Below are 9,943 nucleotides of genomic sequence, written 5' to 3'. Positions count from 1 at the left end.
GCATGAAGAGTGATTTTGAGAGACAGAGGCACAAGTGAATTTGGTTTTATTGTGGGGAATTTTTTTTTGGGGGGGGGGGGCATTGCACATTGGCCTAGGGTCATGCACTACGTGTCAATAAAGTTGGATAGTTTGAGAAAAGGGAGGTCAGTTCCCGTGTATATGATCCAACGTCAATTCGGTTAATTCGGTTTATGCAGCATGAAAACCGGCGAAACACCCGAACACGAACTACCAATGGAAACACCCAGCCGAACACCATAAACCGCATATACCAGGAATATCGGTCAACCCACTTCAGTTTGGTCCTTCGATTTTTGTTATGAAAGTGTTCATTTCTAACCGTAAATTACTTGAAAAAGGCTTAACTCACGACCGAGGAACGGCGCGGCAAAACACGTGTCACTCTCCAGTCCATTTCATGGTCAGCGTTTGAGATGGCCTAATATGGTATGGTAAGCCATGACCTGTGCTAAAAAAGCAAAAAAAAATTAAATACCAAAAAACATTTTCAAGACACGGCGTGGATGGGCATCGCTACGGTAGAAATTTCCCCAATTCGAGACGGAAGCACTCCACCCCTGCCCGCTCCACTTTCCTTTTATTTCCGTCACGAACCAAGCAGAGCTCCACTTTCCTTTTATTTCCGCCGCCACGCCATCTCGGCGAAGCCGCGTCCGGCAAGGACAATGCTCCGGCTGCCGCCACCGCCTCTACCCCGGCTATAAAGGCGCGCCCTTTGGTCGGCCTGCTCCTCGTCCTCCTCCTCACTTCGTCCGGACCGCGCCTTCCCCCTCCTCGTCGCGCTCTGCCCGGTCCGCTCCCCCTCCTCCTCTCTTCGCCCGGGCCGTGCCTTCCTCCTCCTCGCCGCGGTACGGCCGGTCCGTTGCTCCTCCACCCTTGGTCCGGGCCGTGCGTATGACCTCCTCGAGCCGGGTTTTATCTTGCTCGCCCTCCTCGGTCGATTTGCCCGTTTAGAATCGCGTCTGGATTTGATTTTGCTCGTCCTCGATCGATTTGCCCGTTCAGAGTCGCGTCCGGATTTGATTTTGCTTGCTCGTCCTAGCCGTAGCCGGTTTAGATGGAAATCCCGCCTGATTTGATGTTGCTCGTACGTCCTCGCCGTCGTTCGTTTAGGACTGCGTCCGATTTGAGTTTGCTCGTGCTCAGTTCGTCCGTTTAGAGTCGCCTCCGAGTTGATTTTGCTCGTCCCCGCCGTCGTCAGTCTAGAGTCGCTTCTGATTTGGTTCTGCCCGTCCTCGCCGTCATCCGTTTTCGTTTTGCTCGTCCTCGCCGTTGCCCCGACGCGCCCGCATGTTCTTGGCCCGCCTCGTCGAGAGTCTCCGTCCTCGGTTTGTTCGCGATTGAGAAATTTCTGCGTGCGCTTCTGTTGTCTAATAGACACTTTAGATCCTGCGGTTTGTGTTCGTGTCAGCGCGAGCGTTGCAGGAACGGTCGGGTGGTTTTGAAATTGGGTTACGGTCGGAGATGGAGAGACGGAGAGTAATTGTCAGTTTGGCGTGCTAGTTCAGATCGGTTCCTAGGCTCCTGCGTTGTTCGTCAGTCGTTTTTCAGATCTCAAACGGCTAGCTTTGTTCGTGTTCGTCCGTGGAGACGTGCCCTTTGATGCTCTGGTTCCTCTAGTTCAGATTGTACCAGCTAGCTTTTCACTTTCGTCAGGCATGTGTGCTCTCATCCTAGATGCAGGGGTCATTTGTTCTGATGGGTGTTAGTGTTACTGCTTCTGTTCTTTTCAATTGGTTACTTCCTATCATGCTTTGCTTATGTTCCATATATGGTGATGTGTGTTCAGGGGTGCAAACCATGTAGGCCGTGGGTGCCATTTCCAGCAGGCAACAGAGCAGAAAGTTTTCAAAGAGTGCAAATCCTTGTTTTCTTCCTCGTCTTGCTGTTTCCATTTTCATACAGGAGTACTAGATGAGGTGCTGCTAGTCCCTTAGATTTCGTACTAGATTGCATAGCATGACTCTAGAATTTTTTCATTGCACACCTGGGCATATGATTCTGATGTGAGCATAATAATTCTAGAGTTTATTTATCTGTGAAAGCACGCTCATCACATGTTTTTATTAATGCTGCTCACTTTTGTCATGTCCCTTTTGTTTGCCCTGTTAAAATTTTTGGTTAAAATATCAAGAATGCTGACTTCTGTGTTTGTCGCTATGTAAGCCATGCACTTGGGAAGCCTGGGCATGCTTAGGATTTGGATTGCATATAGATTTTATGCTATGTTTGTTTATAACCTAGTTGTGACATAATATAGTGTAAATCTGCTAATTTTTTAATTTAATTTATGTTCAATGCAAGTAGGTTTTGTTCGTAAGTGGTATTTCTTTTGCGTGTGCATGAACATTCACGCTGTCAATTTTTCTTATCATAATCATTTACCGTGGTGTTTGACAATACATTACTACTGTTCTTTGTTCCCTTTTGAGGTTCACTGACTCAATTTACCATGAGATTTGATGGCACTTACTGATGTCCAGTCACTGAAATAATATGCTTTTCTTGCTTTGCCTAGACTTTGTGACAAGAATAAGCATGCGTCTCTGTGCCTACAAACTTGTGGGTAGTGATGAAGATCTAACCAGCTTCCTATTTTCAGGAATGAACATCTGAATTACCCTCACCCCTCTACAGAAATCAGTTTACAGTTTACTAATTCAGTTTCTAGAACTTCTTTATAGCTTTCTGAGTTTACTTCGGGCTTTCATGTGTTAGCTTTTTGTTTGTACCCTTATCTATGTCTGTTTCTTTGTGTGTTTCTTGTGTGCAAGTGCTCCATTGTGTGTGTGTGTGACTGTTTGTGTGATGTGCCCCTATCTATGTATGTTTCCTTGTCTGCTTCATGTGTGCAAGTGCTCCATTGTCTATGTGTGACTGTGTTTGACTGCTTAGATGGGGTGATTCTGATTGTGTTACTGCTTATATGGTCTATCCAATTGGTTTCATATTCATGCTTTGCTTGTGTTCCAATGTCGTCTTCCCATATATGGGGATGTGTTCAGGGATGCAAACCATTTAGGGCGTTTCGAGCAGGCAGGGATCCAGAGGCGTGCACTGTTCAGGCTTCTCTCCTAGTGATAGGTGATGATAGGCTGAGCAGAAAAGTTTGACTCTTTAACACTCACTTGCTTGGCTTCCACTCCTTTGCGTGGCCGATTTGGCATCCAATGCATCCCATGCCCTTTTCCTTGTTTATCTCACTCACTCATCACAACACCCTTTTCCCTGTTTTTGTTCCTTAATTTTTCTTATCATAATAATCATGTTTACCGTGGTCTTTGACAATACATTTTTTGTGATATATGTGTTTCTTTATGTCTTATGTGGATATCATATTCTTTTTTTTCGTATTACTGTTGTCCAATCACTGGAATAATGCTTTTTCTAAGTATTTCAGGTAGGATATAGACAAATGTCATATTTGCTCTTCCTTGTGTTGCTAAGTACACTGATGGGTTGGGTTTGCTTACAACGCAGGTATATTTATGTTTTTTACATTTTCTGATGTTGATGTTGTGGTCCCAAAATGCTTATTTAGCCATGTTTTCCTTGTTCACTTCACAGGATTATGTATTCATGCTGATAGTATGTTACTCTTTCTAGGACCGATAATTCTATAAAAAATCATTGGAATATGTTTTTTTACATTTTGCGATGTTGATGTCTGCAGTCCCAAAATACTTATTTAGTCATGTTTTCCTTGTTCACTTCACAAGTATTCATCTTGATAGTATGTTACTCTTTCCAGGACAGATAATTCTATAAAGAATCATTGGAATATTTCTTTGAGAAAGACGTTAGGTGTCTATAGCACCAGAAATATTTTGGCAATTCCAAGACTAATTGGCCTTGATGACTTATGGATAAACAGAAGACGGTTGCTTCTGAGTGCCATCTTGATCTGAACAGCTCATCATTCTAATCTTAGCTCACCTCTACAGTCATACAAACTGGCATGCCAATGACTGCTCGGGGTTCCTATCGCTTTCTGTTTTACCAACCAAGGTAATCAAATTTTGATCTTCAGCTTGCAAATTTATCACCTTATGGGAGGGAAAGGTTTGCATGTACGCGAGCTCTGATTTTCTACATATATACTTGAATTGATTTGGATTTGTCAGATTACTATTGTACATGATGTTCTCCATGATTCACTTGATTTGTTAATTTTGATATTTTCCTGGTGAGTTCTTTAGGTTCATCTTGTGACACAAAATACAATTTTGGTACGTGCAAACTCTGAAATTTGGTGATAAAGAAGGTACCTCCTAATTTGCTCTCTAGCTCTCTTACACTTGTCTTTGTTTATATAACAGTAGTAGCCTCCTGGCCTGTACTCCCTCCGTCCGAATATACTTGTCATCAAAATGGATAAAAGGGGATGTATCTAGACATATTTTAGTTTTAGATACATCTATTTTTATCCATTTTGATGACAAGTATTTCCGGACGGAGGGAGTAGTTGGGTAATGCAGAGAGAGGTTTGGAATCGAAGAACTAAAATAATGCAGAGGTTAAGCTTCTGAACGGGAAGCTTGAACAAATAGTTTACTTTTTCTCATGTCTTCGATTAGTTTCATCCTATCTATGTCTATTTCTTGGGTGCAAACACTCCATTGTGTCTGTGTGATTGTGTGTGTGGCCGTGACTGTGTGTGTGACTGATTGTTTGTGTGTGTGACTGACTGTGTGTGTTTCTTTGTCTGTTTCTTGTGTGCAAGCGCTCCATTGTGTGTGTGTGTGTGTGTGTGTTTTGACTGTGACTCTGTGTCATTTTTTGACTGTGACTGTGTATTGATTGTGACTGTGTATGTCTGTGTGTGTGTGTTGATTGACTGTTTGTGTGTGTGTGTGACTGACTGTGTGTGTGTGTGTTTCTTTGTCTGTTTTTTGTGTGTAAGCGCTCCATTGTGTGTGTGTGTGTGTGTTTTGACTGTGACTCTATGTCATTTTTTGACTGTGATTGTGTATTGATTGTGATTGTGTATGTCTGTGTGTGTGTGTTGACTGACTGTGTGTCATTGTGCAATTGCTCCATAACTACCAGTTGGCACCTGATAATGCATGGATATTTCTATATAAGGTCATGGGCATGTAATTTTTATGATCTACATACCTCTGTAGTTGGTAGTATCATTGCCCTTTGGACACTCTTCAATGCATTGATGTATATTTTCCTGCCACAAGTATGATGTTTCTGCTCAGAATGATGTATATGTAGAATCCAGGGGTGGATGGAGGTTTTCATGATGGCTAATTTGATTTGTTATGGTTCTGATGGTGTGCTTCTGGTGTTTGAACTGAAGCCGTGGATCACCCATCAACCTGGTCTGTGTTTGTATGGTAATCCCTCTCGAATTTAACTCCTTCCAATTTTGTACATAATATTTATCTCGCAGCTGGTAATACCTTATGAATGCATATCACACATTTTAGCTAGTTATATAGTAATGCCAAACTCCTTTGGACGTTCTGTATATTCAAGTGTGGTGAGCTCACATATTGTGTCAGTATCTACCTACACAGTTGAATTATTTCCGGATAGGACAGAGGTGCAATGTTTACATCCATGGCAGAAGGTTCTTTAACACTGAACTCATCAAAGGTCCTTGGACTCAAGAGGTTTGTCATTGCACTCCTGACTTTGCTCGAGAAGAAAAACATCTTGTACATTTTATAGTTATATTTATGATATTTTTTCTATAGGAAGATGACAAAATTATTGACCTTGTAAACAAGTATGGTCTAACAAAATAGTCTCATTGCAAGGTATTCTTTTGATTGTTTTATTTTTGTATGGTTTGCTGAAATGCATTTTCCCCCTATGTGCAAGGTAAACACACTGGTAAGAATTCTCTGTTGATGCATTGCAGGTCAGCTACCAGAACTTCCTACTGCTGATCCTGGGATGTTTCCGAGCATGCTCCCGAACATGTTCAATTTATCCGCCCTAGTACAGGTGACTATTGTGCTCCTTTTATGGTTCAGTGTAGCTAGTACTCAAGTCATGGATAGTCCATTCTGTCATCACAACGTGACCAGATTCACTCTGATTTGCAGTTTATTTCGTGATGGCAGAATGAACCCACCCGTGATCTATCACGCTTCTTTATTATTCAATGTTTTGTTATTACTTTCTAATTCTTTCTCCCCTTTGCATCGATCCACTTGCTATGCAGCCACTGCCATGAAACAGCAGGTATGCTTGATTTTTTATTTATTTTTTGCACTTGAGATTTTTCTTGTTCTGTGATGCATATGTCTGACCACTCTTTTCTTAGGTTAGTTGACATGCTCGGCGTGTTTAGCTCAGTGGACTTCCTCCGATCGTTAATGAACAGGTAATTGCCGCCTTGAGTAACTTGTTATTTCTTGGTGTCTCTTTCTCTATTCACAGTCCGTGCTAACTATTTTGTTCTTCTTTCTGCAGATGGTTACTCTATTCTTCAATCAAGTTATGGCTGCTATCGGGGGAAACACATTTGGTTTGGGTGATGCAGTTGTTAATATGAAGCTGATTTCTGAATTCATTCAAAATATCTTAGGTGGCATAATCATCTGAATCCAACCATATGGAACGATGCTTGGACTACTGAGGAGGAACATGCACTGATTAATGCCATCAGGTATATGGGAATAAATGAGCAGAAATAGCAAAAGTTATTCCTGGAAGGTACTGCATGCCAAACAACTTACATCATGGGTCTTGCTTGTAGTATTAGCTTTCTGTTTGTGCCCTTTCTATCTCTTGTGTGTGTGACTGATTGTGTGTGTGTGTGTGACTCTGTCTATGTGTGTGACTGACTCTGTGTGATTGTTACTGTGTGTGTGAGACTGATTGTGTGTGACTGACTCTGTGTGTCACCGACTGTGTGTGCTTGATGGTGTGTCCTGTATGCTTTGCTTGATGATGTGTCTTGTATGATTTGCTTGATGATGTGTCATGTATGCTTTGCTTGAGTGATTGGTGTGGTTTAACACTGCCTTTGCCGGTCCCAAGCCCGGATGTGAAAATGTGGAGGGAGCTGCATTGATATTGCATTTGCTTGATGGTGTGTCCTGTATGCTTTGCTTGAATGATTGGTGTTGTATAATTTGTGTTGTGTATTGTTGTGGTTTAACACTGCCTTTGCCGGTCCCAAGCCCGAACGTGAAAATGTGGAGGGAGCTGCAGTAGTTACCTTCTTTGTATTGTTTGCATTACCTTCTTTGTATTGTTTGCATTACACACAATTTGCACTACCTTCTTTATGGTTCAGTATGGTTTATTTGTCTCCGCTGGCGATTCGAGCGTCTTTGACCGCTCGGAGTCAAGTTCTTCATCGGCTCCAGCATTGGGCTAAGGCGTACATTGTTCCGCCACCACCGCTCTGTTTTCTATAGGGTTCATTCCACTATGGGGTTCGATGGATGTTGAGTGGTTGACATGGCGGCGACGATAATTTTTGTCGACAACCGAAGGTTTGCATTACACACAGTTTGCCCTGATCGAAATAGTGGATCTTCACATAATGTGATAGCAGGTGATGAAGCTTTGAAATGCATCCTTCCTTGCTATGAAAAATCTAGGCATGCTAGGAACTTTGTGATTCCTTTCTCAAGCTGTATGAGGTCGCGAATAATATGATGTCAGTGTTTACTTGCGATAATACCAAAGGGAAGCGAATGTTGGGGAACGTTGCAGAAAACAAAAATTTTCCTACTCGTTTCACCAAGATCATCTAGGAGTTCATCTAGCAACGAGTCATCGGATGCATCTACATACCTTTGTAGATGGCGCACGGAAGCGTTCAAAAGAACGGTGATGATGTAGTCGTACTCGACGTGATCCAAATCACCGATGACCAGTGCCGAACGGACGGCGCCTCCGCGTTCAACACACGTACGGGACGGGAGACGTCTCCTCCTTCTTGATCCAGCAAGGGGGAAGGAGAGGTTGATGAAGATCCAGTAGCACGACAGCGTGGTGGTGGATGCAGGGCGTCACAGAAGCAGGGCTTCGCCTATACTACGAAAAGGAGACGTAACGGGGAGAGAGGGAGGCACCAGGGGCTGGTGTGAAATCCCTCCTCTCCCCCCACTATATATAGGGGTGCCATGGGGGGGGGGGGCGCCGGCCCTAGTAGATGAGATCTACTAGGGGGGGCGGCGGCCAAGGGGAGGATTCCCTCCCCCCCAAGGCACCTAGGGGTGCCTTCCACCACATGGACTCTTCCATGGTGGAACCCTAGGCGCATGGGCCTATAGGGGCTGGCGCCCCAGCCCACTATGGGCTGGGTTCTATCCTATTTCAGCCCATGGGGCCCTCCGGGATAGGTGGCCCCACCCGGTGGACCCCCGGGACCCTTTCGGTGGTCCCGGTACAATACCGATAACCCTGAAACTTGTCCCGATGCCCGAAACAGCACTTCCTATATATAATTCTTTACCTCCGGACCATTTCGGAACTCCTCGTGACGTCCGGGATATCATCCGGGACTCCGAACAACATTCGGGTTTCTGCATATACATATCTTCACAACCCTAGCGTCACCGAACCTTAAGTGTGTAGACCCTACGGGTTCGGGAGACAAGCAGACATGACCGAGACGACTCTCCGGTCAATAACCAACAGCGGGATCTGGATACCCATGTTGGCTCCCACATGCTCCACGATGATTTCATCGGATGAACCACGATGTCGAGGATTCAATCAACCCCGTAGCAATTCCCTTTGTCAATCGATATGTTACTTGCCCGAGATTCGATCGTCGGTATCCCAATACCTCGTTCAATCTCGTTACCGGCAAGTCACTTTACTCGTACCGTAATGCATGATCCCGTGACCAGACACTTGGTCACTTTGAGCTCATTATGATGATGCATTACCGAGTGGGCCCAGCGATACCTCTCCGTCATACGGAGTGACAAATCCCAGTCTTGATCCATGTGTCAACCCAACAGACACTTTCGGAGATACCCGTAGTCTACCTTTATAGTCACCCAGTTACGTTGTGACGTTTGGTATACCCAAAGCACTCCTACGGTATCCGGGAGTTACACGATCTCATGGTCTAAGGAAAAGATACTTTGACATTGAAAAACTCTAGCAAACGAACTATACGATCTTGTGCTATGTTTAGGATTGGGTCTTGTCCATCACATCATTCTCCTAATGATGTGATCTCGTTATCAATGACATCCAATGTCCATAGTCAGGAAACCATGACTATCGTTGATCAACGAGCTAGTCAACTAAGAGGCTTACTAGGGACATGTTGGTGTCTGTTATTCACACATGTATTACGATTTCCGGATAACACAATTATAGCATGAATAAAGACAATTATCATGAACAAGGAAATATAATAATAATGCTTTTATTATTGCCTCTAGGGCATATTTCCAACAGTCTCCCACTTGCACTAGAGTCAATAATCTAGTTACATTGTGATGAATCGAACACCCATGGAATTCTGGTGTTGATCATGTTTTGCCCTAGGGAGAGGTTTAGTCAACGGATCTGCTACATTCAGGTCCGTATGCACTTTACAAATCTCTATGTCTCCATCTTGAACATTTTCACGAATGGAGTTGAAGCGACGCTTGATGTGCCTTGTCTTCTTGTGAAACCTGGGCTCCTTGGCAAGAGCAATAGCTCCAGTGTTGTCACAGAAGAGCTTGATCGGCCCCGACGCATTGGGTATGACTCCTAGGTCGGTGATGAACTCCTTCACCCATATTGCTTCATGTGCTGCCTCCGAGGCTGCCATGTACTCCGCTTCACATGTAGATCCCGCCACGACGCTCTGCTTGCAACTGCACCAGCTTACTGCCCCACCATTCAAAATATACACGTATCCGGTTTGTGACTTAGAGTCATCCAGATCTGTGTCGAAGCTAGCGTCGACGTAACCCTTTACGACGAGCTCTTCGTC

The 9,943-nt window shown here is 44.1% G+C and overlaps 1 long non-coding RNA gene across 9 annotated transcripts; it reads left to right on the top strand.

The window, feature by feature from the left end:
* Positions 1-593: 593 nt before the first annotated feature.
* Positions 594-6,981, top strand: LOC125523311. 9 transcript variants are annotated; one of them, XR_007290179.1, is made up of 10 exons: positions 595-3,504; positions 3,776-4,032; positions 4,224-4,288; positions 5,232-5,369; positions 5,553-5,648; positions 5,733-5,795; positions 5,900-5,985; positions 6,206-6,225; positions 6,308-6,367; positions 6,457-6,969. It is a non-coding gene; the product is annotated as an uncharacterized LOC125523311 (long non-coding RNA). The 9 variants fall into 9 exon arrangements; XR_007290198.1 differs by having other exon boundaries at positions 596-3,504; positions 5,255-5,369; positions 6,457-6,968; XR_007290177.1 differs by having other exon boundaries at positions 596-3,504; positions 5,248-5,369; positions 6,457-6,968.
* Positions 6,982-9,943: the final 2,962 nt, after the last annotated feature.

This window comes from Triticum urartu, chromosome 1, assembly GCF_003073215.2.
Source record: "Triticum urartu cultivar G1812 chromosome 1, Tu2.1, whole genome shotgun sequence".
Taxonomy (NCBI): domain Eukaryota; kingdom Viridiplantae; phylum Streptophyta; class Magnoliopsida; order Poales; family Poaceae; genus Triticum; species Triticum urartu.
Note: the sequence above shows the minus strand (reverse complement) of the source record. Positions and strands in the feature narration are given on the sequence as shown.